Below are 22,326 nucleotides of genomic sequence, written 5' to 3'. Positions count from 1 at the left end.
GAGCTGGTTATCTTTTAATATCAGTATTTTAATCCTATTAACCAAGCACATTTTAACTTTCAAATTAACATTGTAAGTTATAAGTTCTGTTGAATAAGTTGAGACTGAACGTACTCAGAGAAAGCACACTGAGGAGACAAATGTTTGTAACTTAAGAAGTTCAAGGTCATCAAAAGCATTATAAGGAATCATGTTACACTTTCATTGCACTGTTTACACAGATTGCAAAATTGCTATAAATAGCACATGAGGAATCTTACAGCCCTGCTTTACCATAAAAACCCTATCACTTTGACCACTCTTTTAATTGACCACTCTATTTTTTTCCTCAAAAAGTAATCTTATTTTATCCTTACCAAGTCAACCATAAATGGAAATTAGAACTTTCTCTATCTCTATTTATTTGACCACCCTATCATGACAAACTATTATGAGCAATTTCTTTTAGATAACATAAATGGTGGTTCAGAATATATCAAAGTTGGGATTCAGGAAAGTTGCCTTTACGTGTTTTAATCCTCAATTCACTATGAACTGTCAAAAAAAGTTGAACTTTCTGATAATTCCACACTAAAATTATTTTGGCTTTGATGATTTCCTAATTAATTCAATTATTTAAAATCATATTAATTATTTTTTTCCGGGTGAATTGATAGGGTTTATACAGTACAAGAATTACATACAATGTAAGTCAAACTTTGACCAAAAATGACAAAAAAATTCCTTAAAAATACACATTTGCATATTTCATCACAATTTGAACAAATCTAAGTTGGGTTATCCCTAGGGACCTGTATACCAAATAACAAAGCTGTCTGACCAGCGGTTATGAAGAAGAAGATTTTTTACCAAAAACACCTTTTTTGGCATTAATTTGCCTATTTTCAACAATATCAAAAAATTAAAAAAAATAGTTTCTCAAAATCATATTTTTCATCTACACAACAAATATCAAATCAGTAAGTACTGTGGTTCTCAAGATATTTGAGTGGACGGACGCCTCACAAACGGACATACATACATACATACATACATACATACATACATACATACATACATACATACATACATACAGACTGACGACGGACGCCGGACGGATACCCATCCCAATAGCTTCTATAGACTATAGTCTATAGTAGCTAACAAAACGAGCGGGTTTTCGCGGCATTTGGCAGGGAAATTGCACGGCTACACCGTGCATAGACGTATCGAGAGATCTTGTGCCCCGGTCCTGTGCACGGTCATGGCAGTGATCCAACCGCTAGCTGGTGTAGGCCTACCGGTGCTGGGCAAACTTCATTGTTGTACCTCCTGATTGCCGGGTAGGTCTAATCCTCTTTCAAGTGAGATAACCCCCACATAACAAGAAGACCTATGAAAGGTCCTTCGCTTGACTTGATACCTGTACTAGGAATTCTCGTTTGCACCCCCAAACGGGGTAAACTTTGTAGTTGAGTTGGATTCTCCACAGCCGAGTGTAGCGCGTCATATACCCGGTTTGACACGGACGTTCATACAGACCACGGAAAGGAACAGATGCAGAGATGCTTCTTGCTGCAGCGGGCATTGCTCTGCGAGCTGTAGATTTCTGTAGTTTGGGTTGTTGTCTTTGTACTCCTGTCGGGCCTCTGGAAATGAAAGCTCTCGTCCTTGCTAGCAATGTCAAAAACTAGAGCCTGGTCGTTGATAGTCTGTTGGCGTATACATGCGTACGTCTAGCTCTATGGCTCGAGTGATAACAGTAGCCGAGCCCCATTCAACTGATTCAAGAAAATCATGAGCAAATGTGTCTCAATCCAGCGTGCAATCATTGTTCAATATTCAGCAGATATTTAACTTAGATTAATTGACCTTTTATTGCGTGTTACATTTGGTTAGTTGGTATGCTTGTGACAGATCAGCCACCATTTCAACAAGCGGCAATATCGCAAACATTACAATCAACCCGTAACATGTGCGGCGTTCTTGGATTTGTTTACAACAGAGGGGGACCCCCTCAGGAGGATGCGCAGCGCGACGACCACTGCGCTTTAAGTGATTTAAGGCTAGTTTTACAAGCTTACTTGTCAATGTTTGATGATGGAAAGAAACACAAAATATAACTAACTTAAACAATAATTAAAAAACCACGAATAAACCTCAAAAGCAACAAAATTCCAAGCATAACATTACACGATGGTTCAGAATGTTCATTTACAAAGTTCACTCAAAATGTACTTTAAAAACGATAGTATTTTGACAGCTGTACCGCGGCTACAATACTAAAAGTCTGTTGAAAAAGAGTACTAAATATCCTTGTTTTTCAGGTCAACAAGTGATTGAATCAAAAACATGTGTCATGAAATGGTAAAACAACAACTGATAAATAAGTAACTTTTCTCAAGAGTAACTTGAAACGCCTCGCCTGAAAGAAAATTTCATCCCGTTTCACAGAAACTGACTGCGTATTCGAGCGCCACAGCAATGAATGGTAGGTCGGGAATCCCCGCGAAAATCGCTCACACGTACGTACTCGTCCAAAACATTGATCGTTCACTTTATAGCTGCATGATTCAGCTTGCCAAAATATTTTTATTTTGTAGATAAATAATTGAATTTCTTTTTTTATTTCGTTTGTTAATGAAAAGTCATTGTAATGTTTTTAGATGCTTTAAAATTTCAAAACCTGCTAAAAAAGCGACTATTTGGCCAAAATTCAAACGAAAACACTAAAACCAAGCTCGAATCATTGGCTATTTCTGTATGAATACTCTCAGTCTCTTTACACTTACGCTCAATTACTCTCGCCGATGCACGATTTTTGTTTTGCATCGAAATTTTTCACTCATTTTCGTTGGTATGACTTTGAAACTCCAGGAAGCGATTGAGAAGAAAGGGTTACCTTGAATTATTGAGGTATTTGCTGATAATTTGCCAAATTAAATGAGAAAAAACACTACAAAAATTTCTACACGCGTACACACTGAGTGTTTCAGAGGCCTCGAGGCCTTTCATGTTCGTGTGGTACAACATGTGATAAACTTACAGACTGAGGTTTCTTGCACGGTCGCGCCGATGAAATGGGAAGCTGCAATTGTCGCTTGTAATTTTACTAACTGGCATTAAAAATATCGTAATTCCACTCAAAACTTCGTATTTTTTGACATATTTGAAACCCATGAGGAACGAAATTCAATCTCCCCTGCACAGTAAAAAGGAGATCGGAACGACATGCATGTTAGACAAAGATCACAAACCCAAACGCACGCAAGATGTCCGTCCACATCCACCAATCTCGTAATTTACACTGACAGGACAAAAACAATTTGATCGAGCATGGAAGTTCTAACGTAAATGCATCATTGTCTATCGCATTTTCATGTAAGCCAATACACTCACACGTACGCTCTAAGTTCAATTATAATGTCAATTCATGTGCACAACACGATCTGGTTTCGCTGTGATATTGAGTGTGCAGCATGAATGAGGTGTGCATGGTGGTATGCTATAGTCGTATAACGCTGATCACTTGGTGTGACAAAATATTTTTACGGAAGCTGTTGATCACGTGGTGTGACAAAATAGTTTTACGGAAGCTGTTGACGGAAATGATGTCAATTTTGCCTCTCCCAACTCTATAAGCTTCCTCAGTTACGTAACTTTGTCGCTAATAATACCTTTTTTCGACAGATCGTTTCTTGTCTGGCATGGCAAAATATGCATTTCTAGGAACACGTCTTACTCGGCTTATTTAAGTCCGAGTAGGCCATGTACACGGAGTATACAAGTCCTGAGTAAGCAGTTTTACTCAGAGTATGCAAGTCCGAGTACTCGAACTTGTAAGTCCGACTCGGTTTTGGAACTCGGAGTGTATGGTTTGAGATACTCCTACATACCTGGAGAGGGAGGAAAAGTGTCACCTACCAGTGTAAAGAAATCTGCGGCAGCTTAATTCCCAGTATGGTTGCAAAGAAGCAACTGCATCTTTTCCCACTATGTTTAACGTGCCACTCATCCAAACACTCATCAGCACATTAGAACCAGATATGAACTGAAAATGCTCACGTGTTTCATTATATTGCAGTTATTTGTAAATCTGAACCTTTGCCACATGTTTGCAACTTCATTGAAAGTATTATGATCAACATAATGAACAACATTTACCGCAGATTAATTCTAAAAGGTCATGAAGTATGCAAATATGTAATTAGCTGAAATTAAAATATTAAATTTCTTTGACTGCTGTCATTGTATCACCACTTTATATAGCAAGTGTAATTACCTTTGGCCAAGTCCTTCAAGCAATGTATGCCAAAGTGTGAAAGCTCATTAGATATGCAAATTATAAATTAGCTGACATGAAAATGTGAAATGACTTTCAATATTGTTTTCACCTGGTGTATTTATCAATATACATACGGGTCAGTCACAATCAGGGTGCGCTAGAGTGTGTCACTTAGGTCAAAATTTCAAGTTCATGATAACTGTCCAGTTAAATAATAAGTTGAAAGGTTATGGTATGGGGCATATCTTCATAAAATTTGGTGAAGCAAACGTCATTAGTATTACCACATTGCACATTGTTTTATATGGTCGACGCAGTGTCACGGACGCTACAGAAATGTTGTACATGAAACACAAATGTCATAATAAAATTTTAAACAATGATTTGTTAATGCTTTCTTATGTTATTACAATATAAAAGATGCATATTGGCATTAAAATAAGCTATACTTGGTATGATTTACTTAATTTTTCCATGAATAAACACAACCTCAAGTTTAGTGAGAAATACAACAATATTGATCATATTTTTTAATAGGACTTTCAACTTCTCTATGTCCTTCCGCTGGTATGCTGTACTTAAAAGTTTTATTGTCATGAATTAACCATGCTATAGCAACAATATTAATACCATTCAGTGTAATCAAAATGAACTTCTTTCTAAAATATTTTCTGTTTAGTATGACATGTAATTTTGTCACGGACGCTACCAAAATCAAACTTGAAAGTTAGGTCAATTTGAAATATAAAAAGCAATTAACAATCTGGTTTTTTCTTTCTCTTTTCTCCAAAACCTTTCTCTATCAAACATTTAAATTGTGAAAATTGTGTCAAAACATTGACAATTTCTTTAAATTGAACAAGAAAGCTATAGCAACTACTGCAAAAATCAGTTGGAGTATGTGAAAAATGTCTATACCAGTAATAAACTTTCAATACGTCAAAAAACACAGAAGTTAACATTGCTTGTGCCTTAAAGTGTAAAACCAAGATAAAACAAGACACCTAGATCAGGCTAGAGCGACAGGTTGTTAAACTTTGACCTGTGGTCCCACAATAAAATTTGCTACAATGTACCTGACACACCACCCAGAAATCAAAATGGTTTCCAGCTGTTGTAACACCTGTCAGGATGGGGCGCACACACACCTAGGTGAGGCTGGAGATCAGAGATGTAGTCTGCCAACCTTTGACCTCTGTTCTATAATGTATCTGTACTCTCTGCCTTCTAAATATGTGAAAGTGGTGGAGACAGAGTTAACACAAATGTCATTTCTTACCCCCTTGAATTCTTAAACTGTGATAACAAAACAATAAAATGTGATGGTTATTTCACATTTAGATTGGCTTATAATCTGAAAAACAATGTTTGCATTTTATTGTAGCATCCGTGACATAATGAATTGAAATGGAATACACAATAATAAATGCATATACAGCACAGAATTCATTGTTCTTTTCACTAGAATGCTAATAACATATTCAATATAATTACTGCATTCTTAAAAACACCAATCTAAGTGTTACAGTTGAGGCTCAACATAACTTTTTAGTGTTTTATTACTTTTTAAAAAATCAATTTTGTGCAAATTTACAATTTTATGCCTTGAAGACATTTTGTAACCCAACTCCATGTATGTACACACAATACACACTATTATCATATACCCATGCCCATATTGCTACATCCTAGTGACGTTCAACGTAAAATATCAGCCGTGATATTTCACGGTAAACGTCGAGATATGCACGATGAACGTCATCAGTTTTAGAGTTTTCCCGAACTACATTAGCAGTTTGTTGGTAAACAACGTAAACAACAAAATGGCTGCCGCTCCCCGCCTGCGAAGCGATGTCGCCGACGTAAAAACTTGAAGGGCTTCGAGGAACACGGGTATTTCTGGTTGCAAAATACGGAAATATCATGTTGAGTCTTGAAATGTTTTCCCATGGTATTTTTTTGGTCAAGTTCTAGCAAACATTCTGCCGTTCGCACGGCGCCGGCACTGTGCACAGTCTCCACCGAACAGGTAGTAAGCGCGTGGCGTGACAGCGATGTCACGCGCGACGACGACTGTTGACATGGCACATCTTAAGGTAAACTAACAAAATGGCGTCCCCTCTCCGCGCGAGCTCCGTGCCGTACGACGATCGAAATCAGGATAGATTTAAAGCTGAGCAGTTTTTGATCGGTTACAGTTGTAATAGCATATTGCAACTAAAAATGTTTCTTCTGTATGACGATTTTTGTATCCCGGTGTCTTTCTTCTTGGGTTTCATTGAGATATGGACGACTTGCAGCGATGTCGCGCGTGATGTTGACATTTTCGTCGTATACTTTATGAATGAAGCCTGTTCACATAAACATTCTGATATTTATGCGCAAGGCAAAATAAAGTAAAGCCTCCAAATTAAAGGTTTTTCGTTCTATTAGTAAAAATTCCCTAAAATTATGGGCATGGGTATATGATAAATCGGTTATTACCTAATATCGCCTGTTCCTTGTGTCGTATCAGCATTCGTGTCATTTGTGCTACGTCAGACACGAGACGAAGTCGAGTGTCTGACGCAGCACAAATGACACGAATGCTGATACGACACAGGAACAGCGATATTGGGTAATAACCTCTAAGTATTTATATGTTTCAGTGGATTAAGGTGGTTGGAAGGCTAGAGCGTCAGTCATAAATTTCAAAAATATACCGTCAATGACGCTGTACCTTCTCTAATGTGTGGCCAGGTCAGGTAATTGGTTGTTGGCATGGAGCTGTTGGAAAATAGTTGATGATGTAGGGGCATGAGGTGGGATATGGACCCAAAGAACCCAAAAGATGATTAAATATATCAATCAAAAAAATTCTAAGCTACAGTATAAACTGCCTAAAGATAGTTCAATGTGGAAAAAAGTTAAATAATTCAGAAATAAGAATTAACAGTCCAAAATAGTAATGACGCACTTCCCTACTGACCTGAGTGCATGTGAAATACACAACCTGGCATCTATAAATTAAATGTACCGGTATACCAAGTGATCATTTTAAGTCACTTTTAACTGTTTTAAATGGATTTTCCAAAGAGTCCTGTGGAAATGATGAAAAACGCTTATCTGGTATTGTGTTTGTAAAACCTCATGGCTGATAACTGTCATAGTATTGAAAAAAATTGAAAGTGAAGAAATTACTGTTTTTGATAGGCATATTTTCCTTGAAATACATGACCGTGTAAAGAATATATGCTAAAAGTGTTTAAGAGTAAATTTCTTTTCAAAAACTAATTTAATTTGTGACCAAAGGATTTTTATTCTTTGAGTTTACAAATTCAAACATTGCAATTTGTTCAATCATCTTGTGCAGTGCAAAATTTATAAAATGACTGAAAAACAAAAAAAAATTGGCAGAATTACAGTCTTTGTGATGTAAAATTATGGGTTGACATCACGATAACTGTTAATCTGTTTGAAGTACTAATATACTATAATTTAAAAAAGAAAACTTCATGCAGAAACGGTAAAATATATTGTCAGCAATGTAGTGTTAATTTTGACTTTACATCAAAATATGCCTTTGCTGGATACCAAATATATAGGGTGAAATATCAGCCATGTTCAGCAAAATCCACACAACAGCATTGATCCTTTTCTAATTTGATTTGATTTGCTTATGTTATCCTTGTATGACAGTCAGTACAATATGGAACTTGAACACAACACAGTGAATAAGTATGCTGTAAATGAAATGGTGTGGCTGCATCCACATGCAGCAATAGGAGTGCCTTTGTCTCTCACCCCTCATTTCCAACCTGTCCCATCCCTGAAAAAATAGTTTGGTCTTATATTTATAATGTTAATAATTTCTGTACTTGTTAAAATGTGCGCATCTCAAAAACTTTTGATCATAAACATTTTCATTGTTTTTTATAGCTGACCAATCAGTTAACCTGTTTATTTTGAATATTTGCGCATTTTTCCTCAGTATTTGACATTTTGTGAATACCTTCTTATTCAGTTTGTCATTTTCTAAAAGTTTAAATGCTCCATTGCAGTGTTGGAAACTGGCCAAATATTTGCCAGACATCAGGACTGGTAACTTTCAAAAGTTGCCTGTCCTGCCAGAAAGTTGCCTGTCCTGAATTTTGACAAATCCATTCATTCAAAAAACACAAAATCATTATGTACTTCAAACTGTAAACAACTTATTTTCAACATGAGTATTAACTATGATCTTTAATACAAACAAACTTTTCTGAATTCCACTAGACTGTTTGAAATGAATTCCAATCCGGACTTGAATACAACATTTTTACAATAACAATGCTGATAACACTCTGATTAATTAATTAGTTAATTAATTAGTTAATTAGTTAATTCATCCCATATCGCTCAAACAGTAAAAGTTTCACGATAGCGGTTTTAACAACGGGGAAACATTTTTTTTTTAATTTGTCTCCATTTTATGCCACTTTATCGTATAAAACCAAGATGCAATCTGTCATCGAATTGGTACTACAATCAACCAAACTGAAAAGATTGCTGAGCAATACAGAAAACATCATCTGGCAAAGAAAATCAAAAACTGAGAGAGCTGCCATATAAGTAATCAAAGTTGGCGGCATGAATTAAATAAACCAATACTCTCCTCAGACCAAACCGATTTCAAAGGCCGTTTACAGCAAATATTGTTAACGAAACCATGAAACCTGGGAATGGCTAAACACAGAGAAACAAGATTTATTTCTCGAAGCAGCCCTTCACAACATGCTTTTCAAACACCGAAAGCAGGCACCAATATCGACCCGAAATCTATTACAAAGTCCACGAAAAATTGACACAAAACTAAAAGTTCGGATAATCGATTTAAATGCCTAAAACAAACTAATCGTTGACAGCTAGATTAGTACAACATTTACTGTTAACATAACGAGCACTAGCAACGCTCAAAATATGCCCTAAAACAAAAATCCTTATAGATGCTGGGTCATGTTAAATATAATATGACACCACACACCGGATCGCTCACTATAGAGTCAGTCAATAGTGGCTAACTCTCTCAATAACGAATCTGGCTTCTCCTCCTGGAGGACGAAGATGACTTCATCACACAACCAAACGGATGGGATACAAAACAAGAGAGCGACTGATGAAGGAACCCCATTTTTGGTTCCGAAACACCGTTAAGACGAATCACTCAATCAACAAACCGGTTTACCGGGGACCCAAATCACATGACTAGGGTCAAGGCACTATCGATTCACCGTGTATTCCACACCATATCGTAATACTAAACAATCTTGGTAGAGCCGATGTGTGGAGTTGCCCTCATTTTCCTTTATATCCTTTATATCTTTCCTTTATATCTTTCCTTTATATCTTTATGTCTATAGCACTGGCTGATATCGCGCAAATCTCGCTTAGTGTGAGATTTACTAGTATGAGCGACTTCCTGTTTACCCGTGTTTACATGTCTCGCTTGCATTGCATTCCGGCGTCACACAGTTGCACAGTTTCAGTAGCATAAGCGCGTCGAAGTCCGACATATTGGTATACTACATTTCGTTTGAAACAACATCTAGAAGCAGCTGATCATGATCGATGAGATTACTGGGTATGCCGTATGGGCTACTATCGAGACCCGACACACGGACGTGGAAGTACAATTTTCCTCCCGTCCGACTGAAAAGTTACCCGTCTCGGACGGGAGGACGGGCGTAGTTTCCAACGCTGTCCATTGTGTGGTCAAGCTTTCCACAAGCATCAAATGTGGTACTTCATATAGGAGGGTCTGCCTCTAGAGGGCGGGCATCATGAACACTCCTGTGTTTGTTGGTTAATTCCTCCACGTAAACTTCTGATTGTACTGTAAACATTGAACATGGCGACGTCCGATTTTCCTGTCTAAAACTTTCACTCATTTTCGTTCATATGACTCTGAAACTCCAGGAAACGATTGGGAAGAAAGGGTTATCTTGAAATATTGAGGTACTCGCCGATATTTTGCAAAATTAAATGAGAAAAAATGCAAGGAAAATGCCGACAGGCTTACACAATGACAGTTTTCAGACTCGGAGGCATATGATCATCTCTGCAGATTATGCAACAGGCCCAGATCACGTGAGGCCATGAGGGATATCCACGCAACTCAGTACCAAACACTAGCGTTCACAGAGTGAGCAAACACAAAGTGAGTACCCCTAACGTCAGCTCAGTAGTCTGTAATAGATTGTAGTCAACTAAGAAACCTTGGAGAAAGGCTTAACACTGTGGCTATGCCGCTAAGTCCCTTTTGATTTTTGTCATAGCTCAAAATCGTTCTCCCACACCTCAACCTGAGCCATGAACACCCCCACCAGTTTATGATATGACCCATCACAATGGCATGACGTCAACGGATCTTGACAGACGGAAGTCTTGACAGACGGAAGTTCTTGACAGCAGCATATTAGTTTTCAACTCTAATACCTTCTCTGTCTATAAATAGACACGAGAAGGTAACAAAACTATTAAAATATAAAAGTAGTCAACATTCTCTGTGGAATAAAAAAAACTAGACATTTGGGCACAAAGGCATTGCAGAGTTATAGCCTGTTAAAACTTCTGAAAAACTGACCAAATAAGAAGAAGTTGGGGAGTCCTTAGTGTATTAACTATGGTAGAGGTCCCCTAGCTTTTAATAAAATGTTTGAAAAGGGAAAGTCATTATTTGCTGTTTTTCAGGAAAGTTTGACAAGGCGGTGCTGGCATTCAGAGTGAGTAACTGCTATTGTAAATGCATTTTTAGATTCTTTGAGTGTCAAAGAGGTGTCAAAAGTGAGATTAACCAAAAAAACTGCTCTATGACTTCAAAAGGGGGTGCAAATATGGCTTGTTTTCAACATTTTTGACAGAATAACAGTTTTCCTACATAATTGTATACCAATTTAATCCAACTTTGAAATGAGATATGGACATGAAATTTTTACAGCCTATTAACAAGGTTACAGATAAGATTTGTATGGCACAATTTTCCTGTATTTGAAGATTTTTTGAAAAATCACATTTTGAAATTTGAAAAGAATTTTAATGTTTTTGATATATAAACCCATGTAAAATCATAAAACAAATTTTATTTACAAATTCTGCCGTACAAATCTTACAATAAATAGTGTCAACATATTTATAACTAATTTGGTAATATTAATACTATCCAATTATTATTAAATTCAAATATGTAAACAAAATATGAAAAAAATAAATTTTAATATTTACTGGTGTCATGTTTCAAAATCATGGCTGCAAATATACAATTTTTATATTCTTTGGAGAAAATATTAACTAAGGGAGTTATCCTGAAAATTTGAACTAAATATCTTGATTCTAACACTTGAAACTTGACATTAACTCTGAAAAAAGAATTGGTGCAAAAATAGCCTTTCCAGCCACCTTAAGGTGAAGTACTACGAATTACGTCAAAATTAAGTTGTGGTGTCATTTTCTTGAAACTTTGCACAAATATTCTTGGAAGTTGTGCAAGTTCACAAATGAAATAAAAACGGGGTCACCACGCTTGTTTCCATGGAAACGGACGTTAAAATGGCGTCGTTAGAAATAAATAAAAATGATATAATTCACTTAAACTAAAGAAAGCAATTATAAAACGCTTAGCAAATGAGTTAATTTTAATAAATACCTAGACTTAAGATCCATATCTATCGAATGTATAGTTTTCATGATGTTTGTGAAGAAATTTTAACATAAGTATCGATTACAAAATGAAGATATCAAAATTATATCACTTCATAATTTTCGAACTTTCTTCCTGTCGCTTTGAATGGTGTCATTTTGACCAAACTTTGCGAATAAAATCCTGATATAATACCATTTAGTTTACACTTTTAATAAAAGGGTGTCACCATGCTACTTTTTACAATATCTCCAGGTGAATGGGTAATTTGCGCCATATAAATGGGAGAGAAATGTTAATTTTTCGCTCATATTGAATAAAAACCAGCTTCCTAGGGGGTCAAAATATGACAAGGTTATAGGTCACATGTATTTCTAAGACACTGGGTCAAAAAATTAGGTAAAGGCGCAATTTCAACAATGACAGGTGATGTTAAATACATGCGCTACAAAATAACCCATTTGCGGCAGGCTGGAGTTAAATCTGCGCAGAAACGTTCTAAAGCGTGTGCGCGTCCGAATTCGTCGCCCTTTACCTTAACTGATTTAAAATGTTTTAAATAGTTATTAATTATGACTATGTAGTAAACACCGTCACGGACGCTACACCGTCACGGATGCTACATTTCCATATTTTAGGAATATTAATAGTGAACGCAAGGGACAGTAATTATATAATTTGGTTTATTTAAGGTAGGCACCTATTGACACTTAGGCCTGTGACATCAGATCTTTTATAACTCCTGTTGTCCTTAAGATATGAGTGTGTCACGAACGCTACAAGAAATTCCGACCAAACGATCTCCATTTTCATTTATTCACAAAACAATACAATATGCAATTTTATTTAAATTTTGGTGTATAAAATGCTTCCCATGGATTTGAGGTTGGAATTAAATTCAATATTACAATATTTTATCCATTTTTCTACATATAAACTAAAGGTATATGTACTTATGGTCATAAAACACAAAAAACATAATGATGTTAAATACCACAGTTTCTGTTCCGATGCACATAATCACATGAAATAACTTGTGAAAGAAAGGTTAGGTATTCTGCAATAACATATGTAAGCTAAAAATTCCACAATTTGAACACTGTGTTCCAAAAAACATTTTGAAATTAAGTACATTTTGAAGTGAAACAGCATAACGCTCTTTTTTTACAGTTTTAAAGGCATTTTTGTGGATGTACAACCAAACCTGCACAATATATACAATATTTCTTTATGTGACCAAGTTAGTTACAACTATTACTATTTATTAGAAACAAATAAGCAATATAATATCAGTCTGAATAGCAGATATATGTCCATAACAAATGAAAATCATCTAGCGCACCCTGATTGTGACTGACCCGAAAGTATGTTTTGCCAACTTTGATCAAGTACCCGTAAATCCCAGTATATATCCATAATTAGAAAAGATCACTAAAAATGGAAATTAGGAATTGGCTGAAGAAAAAATCTTGACAGAAGGAAGTAAAAGTTGACGCCGCCATAATGGTTTTCAATTCTAATAGCTCCTCAGTATATAAAACTGAGGAGCTAAAAATGCTTAATGACTTTCAATGTTGTTGTATCATAGTATCTTCAATGTATATAGCAAGTTGCTTCAACTTTGGTCTAGTCAATTCAGATAAATATCCCTAATTAAGAAAGTTCATTAAATATGCAAATAAGGAATTGGCTGAAGTAAAAGTGCATAATGATTTTCAATAATGTTGTATCATAGTATCTTAAATGTTCATGACAAGTTTCATCAACTTTGGTCAAGTAATTTCAGATATATATCCCTAATTAGCAAAGTTCATTAGATATGCAAATTAGGAATTGGCTGAAGTAAAAATGCATAATGATTTTCAATTATGTTCAGTGTTTCCATTAATGCAAAATCCTGCGTATTTTACGCAAAATTGTTCTGAAATACGCAAAAAAAATCACGACTGTGTAAACTAATACACATTGAGAAATGCCGCCCCATGACACGGATGTACTTGGCCCGCACTACATTGCCTGAACGTGGTTCAATGCAGGACAAAAATAGAACATATGCACCTGCTTGCAAGTGACATTTATCATGATATTGCAACATTTTAGACTTTAGCGGACCGCAACTCTTTATGCAACATTGTATTTCATCATCACAAAGCGTCATGTCAATCAGTTCTGTACAGACAATGACACTACAGATGCAAAAAATTTGAGAATCGATCGAGTCTACGTTGTTGGTAACACAATACAGTTAATGGTCATTACGTTGCATGTTATTTGGAAAGTGTTTACGGTGACGATTTTGACTCGGATTTCTTTGAACATGAAGTCATTAGGCTGCTCGACGATCATTTACGAGACATGCATCACGGCATTGAGAGCGTTTAGCTACATATACCTTAAAGCCTCCCAGGCTACTGTTTTTTGTAAATAGAGCATGCGCATTAAAGGAAAACCCCCAAGTTCTACAGAAAAGACTGTCCAACTCACTTCAGATACCTACCGTATGCATTTTTGATACATTTTAGGCAAATAAAAACACAGTTGCGTAAAATTGTATGCAAGTTTTGAAATTGTAACGGAAACGCTGAATGTTGTATCATAGTATCTTTAATATATGTAGCAAATTTCATCAACTTTGGTCCAGTCAATTCAGATATATATCCCTAATTAGCAAAGTTCATTAAATATGCAAATTTGGAATTGGCTGAAGAGAAAATGCTTAATGAGTTTCAATAATATTGTATCATAGTGTCTTTAATGTACATAGCAAGTTTCATCAATTTTGATCAAGTCAATTAAGATATATCGTTAGGAAAATTATTTAATATGCAAATTAGGAATTGGCTGAAGTAAAAATGTCTTTTGACTTTCAATAATGTTATATCATAGTATCTTTGATGTACATAGCAAGTTTCAACAACTGCAATCAAGTTAATTCAGATATATATCCCTAATTAGGAAAGTTCATTAAATATGCAAATTAGGAATTGGCTGAAGAAAACTGCTTAATGGTCCAGTCAATTAAGATATATATCCCTAATTAGGAAAGTTCATTAAACATGCAAATTAGGAATAGGCTGAAGTTACCCCCCTTATACCTTCACAGCGTCGTCGTCGTCAGCTGAGTCTGCACAGTACGTGTTTTGCATCCTCCTCCTGTGGTCAGGGATCAACATCAACCTATTTGTAGCAAATCTCATCAAATTGTGTGCAGTCGTTCTCAATGTACCGGTATAGATGTTTTTTCTAAAATCATTAATTATGCAAATGAGCAAAAAGTAAGCAAGCCACACCCACCAAAAACTAATCAGTTCTTGCCATTTGCAAACTATACCTATGTACCAGTTCTGTGCTCTCCCTGGCCTTTCGAAATTGTTAGTAAATTTACGAATTTGGTTCAAAATAAATTAGTAAGCACAAATTATGTAATGCTGAGCCCGCCCATTTTCAACAAGCACTTCTGGTACTCAATAAATGATGTTAAGGGTATAGATGAATGATTTCATTATAGACAAAGGAAAGTGAAAAATTCCTTTTTAGTTTTTTTTGACAATGAACACTCATATTTTGATACACATTTTCAAAAGATCCATTAAATAACACAGTACATCATGGGTCATGAGTGCTTGTAACATTGAAACTTCTTCCTTGTTTCAATAAAGTGTGTCATTTTGGTCAACCGGCCCATGAATGTTATTCAATTAATCGATCTTTATTACACAACATAACATTTTCAAGTATATTGTGACACAAGTGTAACTCCCTTTGTGTGTGTAGTCAGTGCTTTATCATTAATATATGAAGTGGTCATTAATATTATCAGTGTTTGCACAAGTTTTAGATGCTAGAAAATCTGTCCCCTGTTTTTCATATTTGGAAAGCTCTGTTACTTTGAAAGTATGCATGTCATCCATAGGTGTTAGGTGGTGCCTCTATAGCTGCAGTCATTATGCCATGTTCATCTCTAAAATTCTTTTAAAACAACCACTGATCAGAACATTTGGCAGTCTGTGGTTTCGCACAAATTTTGTCTCATTATAACAGCAAATTTAAGTACGCAAACTGAGACTGGTGATCCTGCTAATGTTTTCTTAGAGACAGTTATACTTTTAAAATGCTGCAGATGATCGTCATTTATTTTTTTTGTCTGGATAAACTTTTTCGTCTTGGGACTGTGCACAGCATTGTCTTTGGATCATCTAAGAAAACTATCAGTATTCATAACATTTGCTGAGACAGTTTCTTGTAAAATATTTTGAAGGAAACCTATTAAAATTGGCAAGTTCACTGAAAAAAAAATCAATCTGCAGATCGTCAAATGACCAATCTATGACAACTAAGATTTCCGGCTAAGATTTCCGGCTCGTTTCCACCTCCTCCATGCACAGACAAACACTTTGCGGTACGGTACATCGTTCAACCATGCGCGGTCCGGACTGCAGTTCGACTGTCTTTCCGGCTGACTCAGTGTCTTGATCTCTTCTCGGCGGTTTCATTGTTTCAAATTTTTTCATATCAGGTGCCGTATTTATGCCCAACTTTCTTTCCCAGCTGAGGATACTATCTATCTGAAGCATTTGTAACTGCCCGCTTCCCTCGATCCGCTTCAACTGTCCATTCGGAAAGTTGACAGCATGTGAGTGTTTGGGTATCTCGAAACTACCGTAATGCATGGCACACCAGTATCTGAGTACACGACCCGGGGATCTTGAAACCTTTTCGCGCATGCTCATGTTAGCACAGGTCAAAGTCCAAAGCTATTACCATTCTCGATGCGCCGATGATAGGGGCAGAGTAGTTTTTGAAAGACGAGATATGACAGTATTTCCCCGGAATTCATAATCTTGACCGAAAATCAGGCTTCAAAAATAACAAAATTGTTCGTAAATGGCCGATCGGGCATGTATTTTTTTTCGTAAATTTTCATTTTTGTTCGTAATTTACGAACGTTACGAGCGACAGCGAGAGCACAGCAGATTTGATTCTGATCTGATGAGCCGTTTTTGAGTTATCGGGCGCACAGACAGACAGACAGACAGACAGACAGACATAACTGCGACATTAGCCTACGTGTGTGAACGTGTTAGCTAAAAATGCCAACCTAAGACCAAACTAACAACCTTGACTGCATGGTACCCCCTCAACAACAATCAATATTGACACTCTGGCTGCCGAACTTTCACACCATCCTGACAAAGGCTTTTTGTCGAATACCTGATCATTAACTCTCTTCACCTCTCTGTGGACGTGTCTTTGCTTGCCAGCAAATAGTGGACGCGATTATTTCCCCTGCTGCCAAACTCCAGGTGTTGCGGTTTCAGTGGAGTATAGAGATGATCTACAGCAAGAGATCGAGAACAGCCATTTGTTCTCTGTCTCCTATTAGCTGTCGTTTCACACCTTGGTGACATGTTTTTTGTCTATTAGGGTCGTCTTGTGAATGGAAGCCGTCATTTTCCTCATGATTGGAAATATCTTATAAATGGGAAATCAAAACTGCCAGCATCTGTATACATGGTTACCCATTCTATAAGTGCCTTAGTTTGCTGCTCATGTTACTTGGCTTTGCTGTGCCGATTTATGCATTACTGTGTTTCTTTCAGTCTGATGATATGGCCACCTTGCAAACAGTGATTTCCCGTGCATTTATTTTTCACACACCTTAGACGTGACCCGGTGCATTTGCTCTCCCACAGAGCACATACATTAAAAATCTGTTTTTGTTTCTGTTGTTTCATTTACAGATGCGCCATTTCATGAAGCCCTACAACCCATTGCAGCTGAGCTTTCACGTCTACACACAACAAGCACCATCGTTCCTTTCAGCTAGAACTACATATGTACCATTTTAGGAAGCCCTTCAAACAATTGCAGCTCCTTTCACGTCTACACCACGTAGCTTAGCGTGAGACTTTCATCTTGTTTATTGTTGCTAAGATGAGATGACAGTAAAAAGCAAGGTGCACGTGTCACACAGACTCATTTCAATGGTTGTCACTGTGCGCTTAGTTCAAATGGACTCACTTGCTTGCCCTATGAACTCTCAGTCTACGTTTCCTGAAATGCAAGAATGGTCCAGTGATTGTTACCACACTTTTTTCAGACACCAGAAAGCCTACTCCGTCACGCATCTCAAGCATTTACTATGCCATAAGGCCATTTCTTTTCCCTAGGGACATTTGCCAGTTGCCAATTTGCAATTCAGCTCTTTCTGCCATCTGGGGAGTTCACCATGCACTAACCCTCCAAAGCAGCACTTTATTTCATTTGCAACAGTACACCAGTATTTTGGAACATTCCATATATAATACCGGGAGCGGTGAGGAGCACCTACCACCCACACACCACCATTCCACAGCAGTCCATGCTGGAGCCATACAGGGGCACCTGTGCCCCAGATTACCAACTCCGGCCTGGCCCCTGCATTGCTGCCGCATGCCCCCCTCCCGGGCCAGGGTCCTCCCACCTTATACAAACATTTTGCAACATTCCACCCTTGTTGGGGTGTGCATTGCTGCTGCATGCCACCTGGGCCACTGCCACTGCCTACACCGCAATCTTCACCATTTTGCATCAATCATGCTGGGGCCATAATAGGGGCACCTGTCCCCCAAGATCATAACTCCTCCCGAGCCGTGCTGCCCGCCCCTCGGGCTGTGAGTTCCCATATCTCATCTCTAGCCAAGCGAGTCAACTTGGGCTGTTGATCATCACCAATTCCGTCTTCTCCATCCAAGCGAGTCAACTTGAGCTGTGAGCCTCATCATAATCCATACCTCCTTATAAACGCCTTTCCTCTACACACTTTCATGGGTCTCTCCGTCCAGTCTGTCGGACTGTCCTCCGCTTGAGCCGTCCATTACATGTTCCCCACTCACGAAGATGGTCACCATCGGCCTTGTGGAACCATTTTCACTTTTTGCTTTCCGAAGGTCTGCAAACCCGAGTTTGCAACCCAAACCTTTGCCCCGGAAGCAGACTGGCAGAGACCCCTCGCCCAATCTTTGAATTTGTTTACTTAGTTTTTATGTACATAGAGTAGTTTTTTAACTTTCTTAGTTTTTCGACATTACGCTTATCTGTAGTTAGGTTTTCACAGCTTGCTTCATTCCTTGTATTTAGTTCATTTGCTTTGCTCCTTTTTCTGTTGCATATTGAAATTTCTCTTGACTCTATATCCTGTGTAGTGGCGTGTACTTACAAACTGGTTGAGAAATGCACCAGCACAGCATACACTAAATGTGATTGTCAAGATTGGAATATGTAAATGCAAGTGTGGACTCTACTTATTAACAGTCTTTGATATGTAGGAAGATAAAGAAAGACAAGGGACTTAATAGGATGAAAGATATCTACAATGGAAAATGGTGAACTACTATTTTGCATAAAAATCATTGATAGGAAGAGGAGAAAAATTTGGCAACAAAGTATTGTCCCATAATGGTCAATGGCTAATATAAATCCAAGTAAGTTGCCCTACCTGGATGTAGATGTGCACATAATAAGAACTGGTGCAAACTTGATTTTTGGCATTTTCTCTTTAATTAGAGAACTATGCACTCAACAGATATTGTGTTATGTCACTATCAGGATATGAAATAATCCCATTCCATAATAACAAAGTGGAACTGTGGTCAGTTATTTCAATGGAGCCCTGAGGCGATCGCCCCTGATGATGCATACATACATGCATGCATACATTCCTAATTAAAGGGGAGCAGACAGTGACTCATCCAATAGGCTTCTGTGCTGGTACGTACACATACATCACGGGTTTCATTAAGAGCCGGCAGCCGGTGAAATTGACCGGTTACTCTCACGATTTCGCCGGCTACTTTTTCGGAAAATTCGATTTCAATATTTCTTCCTTCTGAAATGATACGGACAAGTTCCACAAGCTGTGTAATCAAACTTTTAAACGGCTTTTATGTGAAACAAACTTAGAAGACGAGCGACTACTTCGATCGCCTGTAGTACCATGCAGTACGGTCTTGCGTATACTGCCTCAATAAAAATCGGAATTGCAACGGACGATTCCATTGGTACCTGAATTGCTTATTCCTTTGTGGTGACCTTTTTATACGCCAATGAAAACGTGCATAACCTGTCGGCCGTCGTTAGCTCAACTCAAAATGGTCGATGAACAAATGAAGACGGAAGCGATCGCAAGGTCAAGCTTCGCTGTACGATCTTCGGTTTTGAAATGGACCAAGAAACAAGAGAAGGATAATTACGTAGATTTAAACTGTCTTCGAAGGCAATGACCTGATTTTTTTCTCACGAAAAAACTTCCCGATTACAGTTCGAATTTTATTAAGCTGTCATGCGTTGAACTGCGGTAGGCGTAAATGTGAAGGTATGTAAGGTTGTAACCAGCTGGACGTACTGCTTTTTGGTCTATCGACGCCGATAAGAATGTCACCCAGAGTGGTTAAATTACGATCAGACCTCTAAATTCACTTCAAAAGCGATCGTCAGGTTAAATCCAAATGTGAGCTTCTGATGAACATACAAATTTTCATATCCTATATCAAGGTTCTTACTTTGCATACCCATATAGTCAATAACCTTGAGGGTCTTTGATTCTATTTGCGAAATATGGTAATAATTGTAATTTTTTATCATTATTGTTGTATAAATTATCCATTTTACCTCCCCAGTGGTATAACAGTTCTTCATCTACAGATTTCGATACCAAACATGCAGGGTTCTTAATTTTAAGCATAACATTATACATTAATGAAAAGTTTCTCATTTACAGTGCTTAAAATGTGAGTGTTTCATCCAGGATGGCATCAACAATTAGGGGGATTTTCCCACTTTACCAGAAAATTTCGGGGGCATTTCACTAGTTCACCTGTTCTACTTGTACCTCTAAGGTGTGACTGGCACCATTTCATTTGGGGGAGGGGTGGTTCCCCTTGACAATCAATTGGGGTGGCAACATTTCAACAGAGGGGGAATCCCCTATCCCCCTGTTTAGATGTAACACTATAATATCATCTACATATCAAATTTATATTAATAATAGTGAATTATTAAAGCATAGAGGCTTCAAGACTTCAGTTTTCTTTGTTCAAAATATCGTCAACATTACCACATTTTAACATTTTTAATTATGAATTATCATATTTAGGCCTAATTTCCCAGGAAAATGGCTTTTATGATATGAACATAAATTGCCCTGGAACACTGCTGACAATTCTCCTGAAAATACTAGAAATTCAATGACTGTAAGCTGTAAAAAGTGAATTTTAGCTCATTTTTTAGGTTTCCTGCCTTCGGCCGGGAGGGAACACCCCCTCCCGGACCCTCCCGACGATGACAGCTTTGTGGTCATGGCAGCTGCAAGCCGCCTACTTTTCCATTCTGGCCCCCTACTTCAAAACTTAATGAAACCCCTGTACATACAGCAAATAGAGACTAAAACATAATCAATTCTTGCCAGTCCATTCTAAAGGGAGTCTCCTACCAGATTTGATTCTTCAGATACCATGCAACACAGACAGGCTAGCCATCTATCCACGATGCTACATTGAGAGGAATTCTGCCCCATTGCCACAACTTTGGAGAGAATTGACGGATTTTTGAAAATCATGGCTTTCACAATAACCAGAAAGTGGCATGATTTAATGTTGTCTCTCCCTTTCAGTAATTGATAGGCTGGGTATGGCTCACAAATTGCCAGAATCCAGCAATGCCATAGAGGAGATAAATACTGTGACAAACAACTCATGTCTGACTACATTAACTATCTTACCCTTCTTTCCTGGTCTCTCTCCTAAAGATTTGTCTGGAATATTAGCCGACTTCTGAAAATATATTTAATGAATAAGTTACAATAAAATACAGTAAATTTTCAATCAGGTTTGAACTTACAATATACAACACCCAGTTACCTAGCAAAGACATTGTAGTCAAAACCGCTCGGCAAATCACCACTTGACCCTTAAAAAATAGCGTCAAAGTGACACTGTGCTCACATTTGGTTTATATGTGGCAAGCCAGAGTGAGTGTATACACAATATTAATAGCTTTTATGGACTTGAGCTTGTGATATTCATAGTCAAGTGCATTTGAAAATTTTTGATGCACTGTCCATTGAAGTATGAAAAGGTTGGCAATTGTTGCAACTGTTGATCACACACACTTAGGCAATACCATGCAACCTAGTGTATCATAATTAGTAATACAACCTGCCATATGAAAGTAAAGGTGTCCTCTTTTGCATAAAATTAATGTAGCCAATATTTGGTTTCTCTGTGGTCTATGGTTGCACAATGGGAGACTATTAAAGGTAACATGTACATATGGGCATTCTTTGTAGCTTCCACTGGTCATGGATGCTGCCCACCTAGCATATCCAAAACTGCCACCAAGTTAAACAAGTATTGCAGTATCATAGACAAAT

General features: G+C 37.4%; 1 protein-coding gene across 2 annotated transcripts in view; it reads right to left on the bottom strand.

The window, feature by feature from the left end:
• Window positions 1-22,326, bottom strand: part of LOC139127734 (tyrosine-protein phosphatase non-receptor type 12-like) — a 321,808-nt gene that overhangs the window by 9,041 nt on the left and 290,441 nt on the right. For both annotated transcript variants that reach the window (XM_070693624.1, XM_070693623.1), the window contains exon 9: window positions 21,676-21,727. The gene's annotated coding sequence lies outside the window, so the exon portion shown is untranslated. The remainder of the gene's footprint in view (window positions 1-21,675; window positions 21,728-22,326) is intronic.

This window comes from Ptychodera flava, unplaced genomic scaffold (assembly GCF_041260155.1).
Source record: "Ptychodera flava strain L36383 unplaced genomic scaffold, AS_Pfla_20210202 Scaffold_35__1_contigs__length_1935909_pilon, whole genome shotgun sequence".
In the NCBI taxonomy this organism is placed as follows: domain Eukaryota; kingdom Metazoa; phylum Hemichordata; class Enteropneusta; family Ptychoderidae; genus Ptychodera; species Ptychodera flava.
This window is presented reverse-complemented; position numbering and strand designations above follow the sequence as displayed.